The sequence below is a fragment of the Camelus dromedarius genome, chromosome 29 (assembly GCF_036321535.1).
Source record: "Camelus dromedarius isolate mCamDro1 chromosome 29, mCamDro1.pat, whole genome shotgun sequence".
NCBI lineage: Eukaryota > Metazoa > Chordata > Mammalia > Artiodactyla > Camelidae > Camelus > Camelus dromedarius.
This window is the reverse complement of record NC_087464.1, coordinates 2,956,030-2,966,373: the sequence shown is the minus strand read 5'-3', so window position 1 is coordinate 2,966,373 and position 10,344 is coordinate 2,956,030. Positions and strand designations below refer to the sequence as shown.

The 10,344-nt window shown below is 39.1% G+C and overlaps 1 pseudogene; it reads left to right on the top strand.

Annotated features, from left to right (window-relative positions):
• Positions 1–2,807: 2,807 nt before the first annotated feature.
• Positions 2,808–4,155, top strand: LOC105092512 (tubulin alpha-1A chain-like; annotated as a pseudogene).
• The last annotated feature ends 6,189 nt before the right edge of the window (positions 4,156–10,344 follow it).

The following is a 10,344-nucleotide window of genomic DNA, read 5'->3' as shown; positions in this document are numbered from 1 at the left end:
GCTCCTGATCCAGAGCCTCAGGACTTTATCCCACATGCAAAGTGTAGTAACAGCCATTGAGCATGGGAGAAATCTCAGTTTGCACGATCTGGCTATAGACCCTTCAAATGCAATTCTGTCTCCCACCAAGACAGTGGCTTTTAGCACATTCTAGGGAAAAACATTGCCCATGCACACTTTGAATCCAGTTCTCCCAACAAAGCCACTGTGCAAACAGAGACTGCACATATCGGCTCTCACATAAGGAATCAGCTTCAAAATGGGATAGATGATTGTTTCACCTAATTTCATAGACACCAAGAAAGTTAAGCAAAATGAAAAGACAGATCAATATGTTTCACATGAAAGAACAAGGGGGAAAAAAGCCCTGAAATCACCCCTAAATAAACAGAAATAAATTAATTGAACTGATAAATAGTTCAAATGAGTAGTAATAAGAATGCTAACTGAACTTGGGGAAAGAATAAATGAACACAGTGAAAAACTTCACAAAGAAATAGAAAGCATAAAGAAGAAGTAGACAGCATTGAAAAATACAAAAAGAGAAATGAAAATTACACTAGAGGGAATAAAAGCAGATTGGAAGATACAGAATGACTAAGTAATCTGGAAGACAGAATACTGGAAAACACCAAACTAGAAGATCAAAACTAAAAATAAATTTAGAAAACTGAGAACAGTTTTAGGGATTTCAAAAGAGGACATCACACATTGACATTAAAATTATAAGTGTTCCTAAGTCTATGAGTCTGTTTCTGTTTTGTATTTTTTTTTTAAGATCCCACATATGAGTGATCTCATATGGCATTTTTCTTTCTCTTTCTGGCTTACTTCACTTAGAATAACATTTTCCAGGGACATCCATGTTGATGCAAATGGCATTATATTGTCATTTTTTATGTCTGAATAGTATTCCATTGTAAAATTATACCACATCTTCTAATCCAGTCATCCGTTGATGGACATTTAAGCTGTTTCCATGTCTTGGCTATTGTAAATAGTGCTGCTATGAACATTAAGGTACAGGTGTCTTTTAAAGTAGGGTTCCATCTGCATATGTGCCCAGGAGTGGGATTACTGGGTCATATGGTAATTCCATTCCTAGTCTTTTCAGGAATCTCCATACTGTTTTTCACAGTGGCTGCACCAAATTGCACAAATACAAAACAGAAACAGACTCATAGATGGAGAATACAAACTTGTGGTTGCCAAGGTGAAAGGGGTGGGAAGGGACAGACTGGGAGTTAGAAATTTGTAGCTACTAACAGGTATATGTAGAAAAGATAAACAAGGATATACTGTATGGCACAGGGAAATATATACAACATATTGTGGTAGCTCACAGCAAAAAAGAATATGACAATGAATATATGTATGAAAAATTGTGCTCTACACTGGAAATTCACACATTATAAACTAACCATAACTCAATATAATAAAAATGTTAAAAACAATTATAAGAGTTCCAAAAAGAGAAGAAAGAGAGTGACATAGAAAAAGTATCTGATGAAATTATGGCTGAAAATTTCCCAAACCTAAAGAAGGAAATGGATATCCAGGTATGAGCTCATCTTTCACCCATCCCCCAACAATTTGTCCAGTGATATTAGGAGGAACAAACAAATTCTGTTTTATTCCTTGATTTCTAAAAATGTTAGAATGGATCATATACATATACTTAGCTGATTTTTTTTATAAATTGATGAGAAATATTCAATGCAGATAATTTTGTGTGTCTCCATAAATTTGTCACACCATGAACAAACAGAGCTGTGCTTTCTAATGGAAATAGAGTCACTAGCATCTTTATATCTAATTAGAGAGCAGTTCCAGAGACCCCTACACAAGAAAACTCACTTATAAATTATACCCCTAGAAAAGCTCTCCATGACAAAATCTGTATTTGTCAGGGTTCTCCAGAAAAATCAGAAGTTATAGGACAGAGTGATATAGAAATAGTTAGATAATAAAGATCATTTATTATAGGAATTTACTCTGCTAGCTATACAGGATAAACGTCCCACAATATGTCATCCAATAGATGAAGAGCCAGGAAAACTGGTGGAATAATTCAATCTGAGCCTGAAAGTCTAAGAACAAGGGGATTTGATGGTGTAACTGCTACTCCCCAAGCTCTTGGTGTAAATCCCAGAGTTCAAATGCCCAAGAACTAGGATATCTGATGCCCCAGGGCAAGAAAAGACAGATGTCCCAGTTCCAAGAGACATAAATATTTTTTTTTCCTTTCTTTGCTTTTCATTCCTCTATGGCCCTGAATTCTGAGTGAAAGATTCTCTCACGTTGGTTAAAGCAGGTCTCTCTTCTCAGTCGCTGAATCAAAGACAATCCCTTTTAGACACCCCCTTACAGATGCAGTGAGAAATAATGATTTACCAGCTATCTGTACATCCCTTAGCCCAGGAAAGTTACTATCACAAGTCTACCCCTTGTCCACTTGTCACCTACACTCACCTCTTTCAACCATAATTAACTTTCAAAAACAAGACAATACCGAGTTTCATAATTCTGCCTAACATGGTGCAACACACTGACCTCTTCCCTAGAAGAGGAGATAAGCTACGTGAGGGATGTTTATTCATCTAGACATTCTGAAACATGCAAAGACATCTTTTTTATATATATATACATATATAAAATCTGAATCACTATGCTGTACACCAGAAATTAGCAGCATTGTAAATCAACTATACTTCAATTTGAAAAAAAAAATTTATGTCACAATGTAAGAAGCAACAACTTCTCTTCTTTCTTTCCGCCACCTGCTCAACAGCCACAAAACAGCATCTATGCGTGTGTGCATCTCCATCCACAATGGCCAGGCTGATGTCCAGATCAACAATGCCTGCTGGAAGCTCTACTGCCTGGAACACAGAATCCAGCCCAATGACCAGATGCCAAATGACAAGACCATTGTGGGAGGAGATGACTCCTTCAACAACTTCTTCAGTGAAAGAGGCTCTGGCAAGCATATACCAAGGGCAGTGTTTGTAGACCTGAAACCCACAATCATTGATGAAGTTCACACTGGCACCTGCCACCAGATCTACACTGAGTAGCTCATCACAAAGAAAGAAAATGCTGCTAATATCTATGCCCATGTTCAGTACACCATTGGTAAGGAGATCATTGACCTCTTCTTGAACTGAATTCAGAAACTGGCAGACCAGTGCACAGGTCTTCAGGGATTATTGGTTTTTCACAGTTTCAGTGTGGGAACTTGTTCTGGGCTCACCTCCCTGCTGATGGAAAATCTCTCTGTCGATTATGGCAAGAAGTCCAAGCTGAAGTTCTCCATGTACCCTGTCCCCCAGGTTTCCACAGATGTAGTTGAGAACTACAACTCCATCCTCAAAACCCAAACGACCCTGGAGCACTCTGATTATGCCTTCATGGTAGACAGTGAGGCCATCTATGATATCTGTCATAGAAACCTTGATATTGAGCACAGAACTTACACTAACCTGCATGGGATGATAGGTCAAGTTGTATCCTCCATCACTGCTTCCCTGAGGTTTGATGGAGCCCTGAACGCTGATCTGACAGAATTCCAGGCCTACCTGGGTCCCTATCCTCACATCAACTTCCCTCAGGATACACAAGCCACTCTCATCTCTTCTGAGAAAACCTACTGTGAACAGCTTTCTGTAACACAGATCACCAATGCTTGCTTTGAGCCAGCCAATAAGGTGGTGAAATGTGACCCTCACATGATAAATACGTAGCTTGCTGCCTGTTTTACCATGATGATATGGCTCCAAAATATATCAATGCTGTCATTGCCAAAATCAATAGCCAGCATACCATCCAGTTTGTGGAATGGTGCCCTGCTGGCTTCAAATTTGGCTTTAATTAACATCCTCCCATCATGGTACCTGGTGGAGAACTGGCCAAAGCATGGTGAGCTGTGTGCATGATAAGCAACACCACAGCAATTGCTGAGGCCTGGACTCACATGAAGCACGAGTCTGACATGATGTATGCCAAGCATGCCTTTGTTCACTGGTTTGTGTTTGAGGCATGGAGGCAGGAGAGTTTTTTCAGGCCCATGAGGACATAGAGGACCTTGAGAAGGATTATGAAGAGGTTTGTGTAGATTCTGTTGAAGGAGAAGGAGAGGAAGTAGGAGAGGAATAGTAAAGTTAAAATGTCACAAAGGTGCTGCTTTACAGTGAAGCTTATTCTGAAACATTTAAACATTGAAAACTGCAGTCTGATCAGTTAATTTGTATGTGGCAATGTACATTCTCATATATAATTACTGACTTACGCTTTAAAACACTATGGTTTGTTACAGACCCAAATATCCACTTCTCCTCTGTGATTACCTGTGCTATACAGTATAATCTTGTTTATCTATTGTTAATGAGTTTATATATGTCCATGTATGACTGAAAAATTGTGCTGAACACTAGAATTTGACACAACATTGTAAAATGATTATAAATCAATAAAAAAAAAATAAAATAAAATAAATAGACCAATCAGGAGGGAGAGAACCAATCAGGAGTGAGCTCCATGCAAATGAAGTACTACAAATGGACCAATCAGGAGTGAGGGAAATAACCAATCAGGAGTGAGCTCAGGGAACCAATAGAATTTTAGGGTAAGTAAGACTTTTCAGAGGCAAAAAGTGAGATAGAGCCTCTGGGCCAGGGAACCGGATGGTGCTAGCAGGAGAGTAGTTGCCCTGTCTGTCTTTTTATGGGGCTTCTCACCTCACCTTGGCAACTTTATTAAGAAGGGAAACATTCTATCAGTGTCTATTTTCCCATCTCAGTTTTCCCAGCATTCAGGCTTATAAAAGGATAATGTCATATATTAACACCCCTCATCTCTCTGGATCATGTTACTTACATTGTCTCCATGGAGGTAGGGTCTCTGATAAGACCCCAGAATTTACCCGGTAGGTCTCTTATAGAACAGAATCAATCAATGTTGAAAAAGGCCCTTGAGAATTGTGATGTAATATACTAATGTACATAATTAATAGTGAAGATGAAAATAAACTGAAATATGAACGTCAAAAAAAATCCACTTCTCTGATGGATTTGAATAAAGTATTTATTGTCTTTAAAAATTACAAAGAATGGGCCTTTCAAGGGTTAGTTGGTTGACCAAACTTTAATCAGACCCCTGAAAGTTCTCCTAGGCCCATATGTGTACCTCTTTGTAAAATTCTCAGAAAGAATTCTGCTGAGTGAGTTTTGCATGAGGCCTTCATCCTCCAGGTCTGGTCACCCTCGATATCTAATTAGGTTTCTCATATTCCACCCCCACCAACAGGTAATGTCTAATCAATCTGACTTGTCTTCAGAAAGAATCCCATATGTCAGTTTACCAAGAAATTCCCTAGTGCTTGTTGTTTCATATTAGTAGTATGCCATCGAGTAACACCCACTGAGTTCCTCTGATATAAATTCCCTCTTCCAAATTCTCTATTCGTCATTGAGCCCAGTTCTATATTGAGGTCTCTTTTTCATTATTACTATAGTTCTGAATAAATGTTTTTACTACATTAAATACTCTCCAGGTATGCCTGTCCTGTAACAGTTTTCAGACTTAGTCACTCCATACAGGGCAGTAACTCCTCTCTTTTCATGTTGACATAGAGGCATGAAGAGTCCAGTATGGGTGAGTGTCTGTCTTAAGCTCCACTCAGGAGAATCATTGTTCTGTCTCCTGGTAGAAACATTCCTTCTTCTGCAATTATAAAGTCTAGGTGGGCAGATCTTAATGTCATGAGAAAATGAAAAGAAAAAAAAAACATTTCAAAAGGTAATATAAGATGTGGTGCCTCTACCTTCATTCCTGTCCTTCATTCCTGGACATATTAACAGCACCATTATTGGAAGCTGATTCAGGACACAGATGTCTCCCAAAGAAACTTTCCACAGCTCTGCAATATACTGCCAACTTCCTGAGTGCCACTGAAACTGAGTCCTCAAAAGGCCCTTTCCCTGTTGTATCCAACCAGCTGCTTCAGGGTGGTGGTGAAAAGGGTGAAATAGTGGATCCAATGGGCATGCACCCTTGGCCTCACTTATTTTGTTGCAATGCCAATTCCTTGAGCTGAAGCAATCTTTCTTAGAATGCTACCATAGCAGATAAAGTATCTTTAAATCCACACTGTAATTTTGTCAACAGCATGCACAAAGTCAAGGCAAATAGAGACCCATAGAAAGTGTCTGTTTCAACAAGGCTAAAATGACACCCCTTAAATGATTAAAGTATACTGATGTAATCAACATGCCAGCAGGGGTCTGTCTGAGGACCCCCTGGAATGTGCCAAATGAGAGACCCAGTGCTTCTACCACTTTTAGCAGATCAGGCACTCAGTCATGGTTAATGGAATCCCATGTTGATGAGCACAAGAATGACCTCCATCACTGCCACCACAGCCAACTTGTTCATGAGCCCTCTGGGCAAAGACTGGCATGGCAGGGAAAGAGGCTGACTGATACCCACAGAATGTGTTATCCTCCATGCTTGATTGTTGAAATCTTCCTCTTCTGGTGTCAAACCCTGGTGAGCACTCACATGGGACACACGTATCTTTTATTTTTTCCCAATGAGAGAGGTTAATCCACATACCTCTTCACCAAATTTCACATTTACCAGTTTTCTAATTATGTTCCTTTAAAGTCCCTTTGGCTTGACCATCAAGCAAAACCATTGCCTACAGCCCCAAATCATTATATAATCACACTTAAGGCCACTTTATCTTTCAAACATTACGCACAAGCAGGTGCACTGACTGCCTAAAATCCTGAATGGTGGGATGCTCACTGTCCATCCTCACTGTCCTTCATTGAAGCCCCAGGAAGATACTGTAACACTACCGCTCTCCACTTTCACGTGATGCCTCCATATGGTGTAAAACCATCAGTAAACAGGCTTGCATCTTTTCTTTCTGTGTCAAGGAGCCAGAGGGAATTCCACCTTATGGGGTACAGGTATGGATGGAGGAGACCACTTCTTCCTGTCACTTATGTGTAACTCCTGGCCTGTCTGGGCCAAATCATATATGTACCACTCCCATTTGACATAGGAGTGCTGCTGTGCCTGCCCAACTTTAAGACTTGTTGGGTCAGAGAACACTTGGCTAGCTCCAGTCATATAATGTCTTGGTGGCTCATGGTTTAATATTCAGTCCCTCATGAGGTTCAGCCACAGAGCAAGAGTTGCTTCTCAAAAAGAGAGTAATAATTGGAGTTTGATAGCTGGACCTTGCTCTAAAATCCTAAATACCTGTGCTGTGATTGACCTGTGGCTGCCAAAGTCTTCAAATAGCATCCCTGTCAAACAATAGAACTTCAAGAAGCATTGGGTCTACTGGGTTATGTAGTCCAAGTGGCAGAATGGCTTGCACAGTGTCCTGGATCCATTACAATGCCTTCTTTTCTCCCCCCACTCAAAACCTGTAGTTTCTTGTAACTTGATACGTGGGACAGGCTAACACAACCAAGTGAGGAATATGTTGCCTTCAAAATCAACATGCCCACTGGTTGTTGTGTCTTAGTTTTAGGAAGGGATACAGATACAACAATCTACACTTTACCTCAAAAAGGGTATCTGGACATGTCCCACACCTTTGACTCCCTAGAGATGGCACTGAATCAGAAGCTCCTTGACTTTTATTTGAATTCATTTTCCACCCTCCGACATGCAAACATCCTATCATTAAGCCTAGAGTAGTTGCTTGTCCTTCTCTCTAGGTCCAAGCAGCATAACCTCATAATGTAATGCATCAACATAATGGACTGGTGTGACATCTTGTGGGAGGGAGAGGTAATCAATATCCCTGCAAACTAAACTGTGACACAGGCTGGAGAATTCATACATCCGTGAAGTAAGACAGCGAAGGTGCATTGCTGGTCTGCACCCATAAAACACTGCATTTTGTAAGTTGCAGGTGGGGTGAGGGAGGCATTTGCCAGGTCAACAGCTCACTACTGGGTATCAGATCATATGTGAATTCCCTGTATCAATAAAACCACATTTATTACAGCAGTTGCATCAGTATGTTAGTCTCCCAACAATTCACTGTCATTCTTCAATACATTTGTCCTCTGCCCAGGCCAAATAGAAGAGTTGAAAGGGGTACTTTTAATTATTGGCTCTTTGAAGTCTATCTTAGTTCTTTAAAGCACTCAGGCCATATCTGATTGGATGCAGAACACCCTCAAACATAAAATTTTGTTAAAGCCATTGTAATGTAAGCAATGTTTCCCTTTCTGTCTTGCTGTAATTAAAATATATTTTCCATTGAATTTATTCAAATTACCATTGAGTCATACGTATATACATTCAAATTCTGGAGGGATCAAGCAGGGAGAAAAAAGCAATTGTCACATCTTTGGTGACAAAAGGAGAGTTTACCTAATTGGTGTATGTTACAGATAACTTAAGGGAAGTTTCCATCAGCTTAGAAAACATTTTTTTTAAAGAGCAAAGTTTCAAATAAAATGTCCATGGTTAAAGTTCTGATACAGTTTATTTGGTGAGTTATTTGAGGATATTAGTTATTTCTGTGGCATGAAACATTTTAATATGGAATATGAAAACTAAGCTGTTGACAAATGTATCACTTCTGATTTGACAATGCACCTTAGGTAATTTAACATACAAAATAAACCAAATTAACTTAGCATCTGTCTTTTACAAGATAAGATAAAAATTCTTTGATATTTTCCAGAGGCCATCTGGAAAATCTCAATGTTAGCTGGAGGTCAAAAAGACTCTATTTAAAATCTGTTTTTGAGAAGCTGCCAAAATGTCAAAAGTTTGAACACTTCATTAAATAGGATAAACAGTCACTGTAAAACAAAAATTTAATTTAACCCAACTGACAAAATATTTCAAAGAAAAATATATAATGTTATATAGTTGTAAATACATAGATTTTTTAATATCAAGTACTCAGTTTTCTTTAATTACCCACGGTTCTGATAAAGACAATCTGAACCTCTCAGGAAAACATTTTAAGATGGAAATATTAGATTCCCAGGCAAACATTTAACCTAAAGACTAAACTTTTCTCACGATTTCTTATCAAGAGCAAAATACAAACCTAAGTAAATTTTGTTGTTTTAGCAGAGAAAGAAAACCAAACTGTAGCTCTGCATCATGGTACTATTAATTGTAAGATAGTGCTTTAAAAACCTTGTAAATAATTCTTCCTGTCTCAGTACTGATCACACAAGATTCCTTTTCAAATCTTCCTTTCCCACAAATCTTCTCTAACTTAAAAAATTCCGTATCTGAATCACTTTACTCTATACCTGAAACTAACACAATATTGTAAATCAAGTGTACTTCAATTTAAAAAATCATGTCTTACTTTTCCTGCATACAGAACTATTTTTTTACCTTATTAGTATTGGTAATATCATTTATAATTATTGATTTAAAATTTTAACCATTAGTCACCTTACTTTTAAAGAGAAAACTAGGACATAAACAATTGTTAAAAGGCACTTATTCTCATTTGGTGGCACTTTATAAATAAATAACTTCATAAGCTTCTAGATGCAGGTGTCTTTTTCATAGCACTACTTCTCACATTTGAAAGTGGACCCAAATAGTAGGGTTCTGGTCAAGAAGGCAAAGTGATATGACCACAAGCTCATCTCTCCTTGTGACTACAATGAAACCACAACTGAATGCTAAACAACCATTGAAAAAAGGACTGGAACATAGCAAAAAAGATCTTCTTCAACTGGAAACATAAAGAGTGTACTACAGCATGATGGTAAAAGGACTGTGCTCATGATATAATTAAGCTCAATACCCCCTGAGTGGTCGATCCACAACCTGAAGGTTTCTAAAGTCACAGAGGCCCTCCCACAGGAGTGAGAGCTCTAAGCCCTACATCAGACTACCCAGTTCAGGTCCTGGTATTGAGAAAATAAAGAGGCCCCTGAACATATGGTTTTGAAGGCCATGGGGCTTGACTCATTTAGCGCCATGGGAATGGGGGAAACAGAGACTCCATTCATTTGAGAAGTGTTCATGGAAACTCACATGTGCCAGATCCAAGGGCAGAGGCAGTGATTTCATAGGAACCTGGTCCAAATCTGCCTGATGGATTTGGATGATCTTCTGGGGATTTGGGGAATGCCTGCTGCTCATTTAGGGGGTATAAATATTGGTGGCAGACATTCCAGGAGTGTTAATCTACATGAGCTTTTCTGGGGGGGGTCACATCTTGATTGGATTATTTGCACCAAGACCAGCCCCACCCAACAGCCTGTAGGGAAGCCTCAGGCCAAACAACATACAGTGTGGGGAAAAAGCCACACCCATCAGCAGACTTCCTAAGCC